A 6,820-nucleotide genomic window follows, 5' to 3' on the forward strand; every position below is an offset into this window, starting at 1 on the left:
AGTCACAGTCCCGTCCATAATCACTTGCCTGCGCACACGTCACCAGCGGTCAAACTGCTCAGTCCTGTGAGACTGGCACTGGGCATGCGCGGGGATGGCTGGAGCAGTGGGCGGTGCATCAGATATGGAAAGGAGCGATGGGGGCGGCATACAGGACCAGGAGGCAGAATAACGGACGGCAGAGAGCCCGCCCCCGGGACGAATTTACAGAAGCTGCATACAAAAAGGTAGAACTTTATAAAGGCTTTATTTTGGTCTCACATGGGGCACAATAATAACAGGGATCTTCCTAGAATGCAGCCCAGGAGCTGCAGAGGGGGAATCTTTTAGCTTTTGGGCGAAATTTCTGATGACAGGTTCCCTTTAAAGGGTGTCTTCTAAAGACATGCCTCAATATGTGCCCTGTTTTAGGAAACGGACAATAAAGAGGTGAGGGAGGTTCACCCCTGAGACCACCTTAATGGAGCACAATGGAATTATACTCTGCATTATTAATTTAATATGATTTCTTGTATAAGAGATAACTCCTTTAGTGAAAAAGGTCGTTGTGTATTTATTCAGCAGGCGATGACCACCGCTGTCAGATTACAGAGTGGTCTGTGGTTGGCACAGCATAGAACACAGCACACCGATCAGAACCCTCCGCTGGTTAGAAGTATCCACATCGTTGTGTGCCAGGGAGCAGATACAGGAGATTGTCACAGCATGTAATGCCCACCTATTCTAGAGCAGACGCCGCAAAAACCCTCCAGAGATTAAAAAAAAAAAAGGATATGTGGAAGACAAAACAGTGAGCTCAAGCAAAAGTGCTAGAAATCCCATCCATCATAGGGTTGGCCTGGCACCACAAAGGGCTGGGGAGGGGGAATACCATGGGACTGGGTATTAGCACCTTTGCTTCATTCCATATAATATCTAACCCGCCAAATCTCCATGTTATGTGACTGTGTTGGCCTCACTAAGTGCCCCGATGAACAGTACTGTGGCAGGTAAATGCAATGGCACCAATGTGTTTCTATGCCCATTATATAGGGCTGGTACATGCAGGACGTTCACGTTATGGGGTACAGTATACCTTATGTATTGGGACTTTCTGAGGCAGTTCCATATCCACCTGCCATATCATTAGGAGGCTATGCTTACACCACTGGATTTCAGCCCTTGTGCGGTCTGTGCATAAAAGCCCTGACCGCTTAAGGTCCAATGTTGGTCAATAGGCACATCCCAAATGACTGAATGTTTATATTTCTACATGCGCTAGTACTCGCTGTATTCCAGATAGAAGACAATATGAGTGCACAAAACCTGGATCCCATAGGGATGACCCGCATGTAGGGGCAGGTATTGCACTGGCAGCGCTCCTGCGCCCTCATCTCTGCTGGCCACCCCTCCGCCATAATTGCCCGAGCCCTCTCAAGAGACAACCGTGGGCAACGACGCCACCTACACAGAGTCCTCCTGGGCAGTGGGCAAGGACAGGTCCGACTGGAGGAAAGCAGGCGATAGGGAGGGGGAATGCGGGAAGTGCACTGCCCTCCCCCTGCACGTGCTACAATGGATTCCCCCCACAGATCTTACAAAACAGGGGTATAACCATTAAGGCCATTAGATAGGGGGGTAATATCCTGATGGCTGGCCCCCTTATACACAGCATTACCCAGAGGGCTTATGTTATACTTGTATTGGACTGGACAGTGTCAGATTCTACAAATGTTATGGGGATAACCCACAGGATGGTGTGATGGAGAGCGTGTGTACGTTACACTGGCAGATGCACGACAGTACTCTCCTCCGCAGGAATACTTCCCATGAAGAAGGCAGCCGTTAGTGCTCACCTCCTGCCAGCTGTGTGCGGTACCGCCGTGTCCCTTCCCGTGCCCCGGGTAACTGGAGGAGACGGCACCTGCGGCTCCCACCTGGATTGTGCAGCCCTTCCGGTGTCAGGATGTAAACAGCACTGTGATTGGCCACGCCGCCTCGCCTCCTGATTGGCCAGTCCAGTCCATGTGCGGCATGTGACCAGACACAAGCTGCGCTGTTCTCTGTGTAGTGCAGACACTCATTCCCTTGTCCGGAGCTCTCCGGTCAGGCGCACACACGGCTTCAAGCTCAGCAGCACTGTACAAACGCTCTGCATTGTATAAGGCACAGAACAGGTTCCTACATTATAGTGAGGAGTCCTGAGGTGAACATACTCGTCAGCAGCCATAATATACATACGGGAAGCAGACTACCATGCCAGGGTTTATACCAAGAGCCTATCCGCCCACCCTGATGCCACTTATACTCAGAACAGTTGGGACCAGGCTAAACTGGGCCTGGGCGTCCTCTCCTGTGCCTGCTGTGTCACAGGGAAAAGAAAGTTCATTTTATTCCATATTAAGAAATGTGCATACAATATTATGAAAAAAGGGGAGCACGGAAAACATGCCGAATATTATACATGGAAAATATCCAGCTCCCCATTCAGAGGAAAATATCCAGCTCCCCATTCAGAGGAAAATATCCAGCTCCACATTCAGAGGAAAATATCCAGCTCCACATTCAGTGGAAAATATCCAGCTCACCATTCAGAGGAAAATATCCAGCTCCCCATTCAGAGGAAAATATCCAGCTCACCATTCAGAGGAAAATATCCAGCTCACCATTCAGAGGAAAATATCCAGCTCACCATTCAGTGGAAAATATCCAGCTCCCCATTCAGAGGAAAATATCCAGCTCACCATTCAGAGGAAAATATCCAGCTCACCATTCAGAGGAAAATATCCAGCTCCACATTCAGAGGAAAATATCCAGCTCACCATTCAGAGGAAAATATCCAGCTCACCATTCAGTGGAAAATATCCAGCTCCCCATTCAGAGGAAAATATCCAGCTCACCATTCAGAGGAAAATATCCAGCTCCCCATTCAGAGGAAAATATCCAGCTCACCATTCAGTGGAAAATATCCAGCTCCTCATTCAGAGGAAAATATCCAGCTCCCCATTCAGTGGAAAATATCCAGCTCCTCATTCAGAGGAAAATATCCAGCTCCTCATTCAGAGGAAAATATCCAGCTCCACATTCAGTGGAAAATATCCAGCTCCCCATTCAGAGGAAAATATCCAGCTCCACATTCAGTGGAAAATATCCAGCTCCCCATTCAGAGGAAAATATCCAGCTCACCATTCAGAGGAAAATATCCAGCTCCACATTCAGAGGAAAATATCCAGCTCCTCATTCAGAGGAAAATATCCAGCTCCCCATTCAGTGGAAAATATCCAGCTCCTCATTCAGAGGAAAATATCCAGCTCCTCATTCAGTGGAAAATATCCAGCTCCACATTCAGAGGAAAATATCCAGCTCCCCATTCAGTGGAAAATATCCAGCTCCCCATTCAGAGGAAAATATCCAGCTCACCATTCAGAGGAAAATATCCAGCTCACCATTCAGAGGAAAATATCCAGCTCCCCATTCAGAGGAAAATATCCAGCTCACCATTCAGTGGAAAATATCCAGCTCCTCATTCAGAGGAAAATATCCAGCTCCCCATTCAGTGGAAAATATCCAGCTCCTCATTCAGAGGAAAATATCCAGCTCCTCATTCAGAGGAAAATATCCAGCTCCACATTCAGAGGAAAATATCCAGCTCCTCATTCAGAGGAAAATATCCAGCTCCCCATTCAGTGGAAAATATCCAGCTCCTCATTCAGAGGAAAATATCCAGCTCCTCATTCAGTGGAAAATATCCAGCTCCACATTCAGAGGAAAATATCCAGCTCCACATTCAGTGGAAAATATCCAGCTCCTCATTCAGAGGAAAATATCCAGCTCCTCATTCAGTGGAAAATATCCAGCTCCACATTCAGAGGAAAATATCCAGCTCCTCATTCAGTGGAAAATATCCAGCTCACCATTCAGTGGAAAATATCCAGCTCACCATTCAGAGGAAAATATCCAGCTCCCCATTCAGTGGAAAATATCCAGCTCCTCATTCAGAGGAAAATATCCAGCTCCTCATTCAGTGGAAAATATCCAGCTCCACATTCAGAGTAAAATATCCAGCTCCACATTCAGTGGATAATATCCAGCTCCTCATTCAGAGGAAAATATCCAGCTCCTCATTCAGTGGAAAATATCCAGCTCCACATTCAGAGGAAAATATCCAGCTCCTCATTCAGTGGAAAATATCCAGCTCACCATTCAGTGGAAAATATCCAGCTCCTCATTCAGTGGAAAATATCCAGCTCACCATTCAGAGGAAAATATCCAGCTCCCCATTCAGAGGAAAATATCCAGCTCCCCATTCAGAGGAAAATATCCAGCTCCCCATTCAGAGGAAAATATCCAGCTCCCCATTCAGAGGAAAATATCCAGCTCACCATTCAGAGGAAAATATCCAGCTCCTCATTCAGTGGAAAATATCCAGCTCCCCATTCAGAGGAAAATATCCAGCTCCCCATTCAGAGGAAAATATCCAGCTCCCCATTCAGAGGAAAATATCCAGCTCACCATTCAGTGGAAAATATCCAGCTCCCCATTCAGAGGAAAATATCCAGCTCACCATTCAGAGGAAAATATCCAGCTCACCATTCAGTGGAAAATATCCAGCTCCCCATTCAGAGGAAAATATCCAGCTCACCATTCAGTGGAAAATATCCAGCTCCCCATTCAGAGGAAAATATCCAGCTCACCATTCAGTGGAAAATATCCAGCTCCTCATTCAGAGGAAAATATCCAGCTCACCATTCAGAGGAAAATATCCAGCTCCCCATTCAGAGGAAAATATCCAGCTCACCATTCAGTGGAAAATATCCAGCTCCTCATTCAGAGGAAAATATCCAGCTCCCCATTCAGTGGAAAATATCCAGCTCCTCATTCAGAGGAAAATATCCAGCTCCTCATTCAGAGGAAAATATCCAGCTCCACATTCAGAGGAAAATATCCAGCTCCTCATTCAGAGGAAAATATCCAGCTCCCCATTCAGTGGAAAATATCCAGCTCCTCATTCAGAGGAAAATATCCAGCTCCTCATTCAGTGGAAAATATCCAGCTCCACATTCAGAGGAAAATATCCAGCTCCACATTCAGTGGAAAATATCCAGCTCCCCATTCAGAGGAAAATATCCAGCTCACCATTCAGAGGAAAATATCCAGCTCACCATTCAGTGGAAAATATCCAGCTCCCCATTCAGAGGAAAATATCCAGCTCACCATTCAGAGGAAAATATCCAGGTCACCATTCAGAGGAAAATATCCAGCTCCCCATTCAGAGGAAAATATCCAGCTCACCATTCAGAGGAAAATATCCAGCTCCCCATTCAGTGGAAAATATCCAGCTCCTCATTCAGAGGAAAATATCCAGCTCCTCATTCAGAGGAAAATATCCAGCTCCACATTCAGAGGAAAATATCCAGCTCCTCATTCAGAGGAAAATATCCAGCTCACCATTCAGAGGAAAATATCCAGCTCACCATTCAGTGGAAAATATCCAGCTCCCCATTCAGAGGAAAATATCCAGCTCACCATTCAGAGGAAAATATCCAGCTCACCATTCAGAGGAAAATATCCAGCTCCACATTCAGAGGAAAATATCCAGCTCACCATTCAGAGGAAAATATCCAGCTCACCATTCAGTGGAAAATATCCAGCTCCCCATTCAGAGGAAAATATCCAGCTCACCATTCAGAGGAAAATATCCAGCTCCCCATTCAGAGGAAAATATCCAGCTCACCATTCAGTGGAAAATATCCAGCTCCTCATTCAGAGGAAAATATCCAGCTCCCCATTCAGTGGAAAATATCCAGCTCCTCATTCAGAGGAAAATATCCAGCTCCTCATTCAGAGGAAAATATCCAGCTCCACATTCAGAGGAAAATATCCAGCTCCTCATTCAGAGGAAAATATCCAGCTCCCCATTCAGTGGAAAATATCCAGCTCCTCATTCAGAGGAAAATATCCAGCTCCTCATTCAGTGGAAAATATCCAGCTCCACATTCAGAGGAAAATATCCAGCTCCCCATTCAGTGGAAAATATCCAGCTCCCCATTCAGAGGAAAATATCCAGCTCACCATTCAGAGGAAAATATCCAGCTCACCATTCAGAGGAAAATATCCAGCTCCCCATTCAGAGGAAAATATCCAGCTCACCATTCAGTGGAAAATATCCAGCTCCTCATTCAGAGGAAAATATCCAGCTCCCCATTCAGTGGAAAATATCCAGCTCCTCATTCAGAGGAAAATATCCAGCTCCTCATTCAGAGGAAAATATCCAGCTCCACATTCAGAGGAAAATATCCAGCTCCTCATTCAGAGGAAAATATCCAGCTCCCCATTCAGTGGAAAATATCCAGCTCCTCATTCAGAGGAAAATATCCAGCTCCTCATTCAGTGGAAAATATCCAGCTCCACATTCAGAGGAAAATATCCAGCTCCACATTCAGTGGAAAATATCCAGCTCCTCATTCAGAGGAAAATATCCAGCTCCTCATTCAGTGGAAAATATCCAGCTCCACATTCAGAGGAAAATATCCAGCTCCTCATTCAGTGGAAAATATCCAGCTCACCATTCAGTGGAAAATATCCAGCTCACCATTCAGAGGAAAATATCCAGCTCCCCATTCAGTGGAAAATATCCAGCTCCTCATTCAGAGGAAAATATCCAGCTCCTCATTCAGTGGAAAATATCCAGCTCCACATTCAGAGTAAAATATCCAGCTCCACATTCAGTGGATAATATCCAGCTCCTCATTCAGAGGAAAATATCCAGCTCCTCATTCAGTGGAAAATATCCAGCTCCACATTCAGAGGAAAATATCCAGCTCCTCATTCAGTGGAAAAT

General features: G+C 45.8%; 1 protein-coding gene across 2 annotated transcripts in view; it reads right to left on the reverse strand.

The window, feature by feature from the left end:
• Positions 1 to 1,962, reverse strand: part of FKBP8 (FKBP prolyl isomerase 8) — a 94,759-nt gene extending 92,797 nt beyond the window's left edge. Inside the window, exon 1 of one of the 2 annotated variants that reach the window (XM_075352597.1) lies at positions 1,917 to 1,962. The gene's annotated coding sequence lies outside the window, so the exon portion shown is untranslated. Of the gene's footprint in view, positions 1 to 1,835 lie in introns of both variants that reach the window. The other variant, XM_075352596.1, reaches the window with a different exon arrangement.
• Between the last annotated feature and the right edge of the window lie 4,858 nt (positions 1,963 to 6,820).

The sequence above is a fragment of the Anomaloglossus baeobatrachus genome, chromosome 1, assembly GCF_048569485.1.
Source record: "Anomaloglossus baeobatrachus isolate aAnoBae1 chromosome 1, aAnoBae1.hap1, whole genome shotgun sequence".
Lineage (NCBI taxonomy): Eukaryota > Metazoa > Chordata > Amphibia > Anura > Aromobatidae > Anomaloglossus > Anomaloglossus baeobatrachus.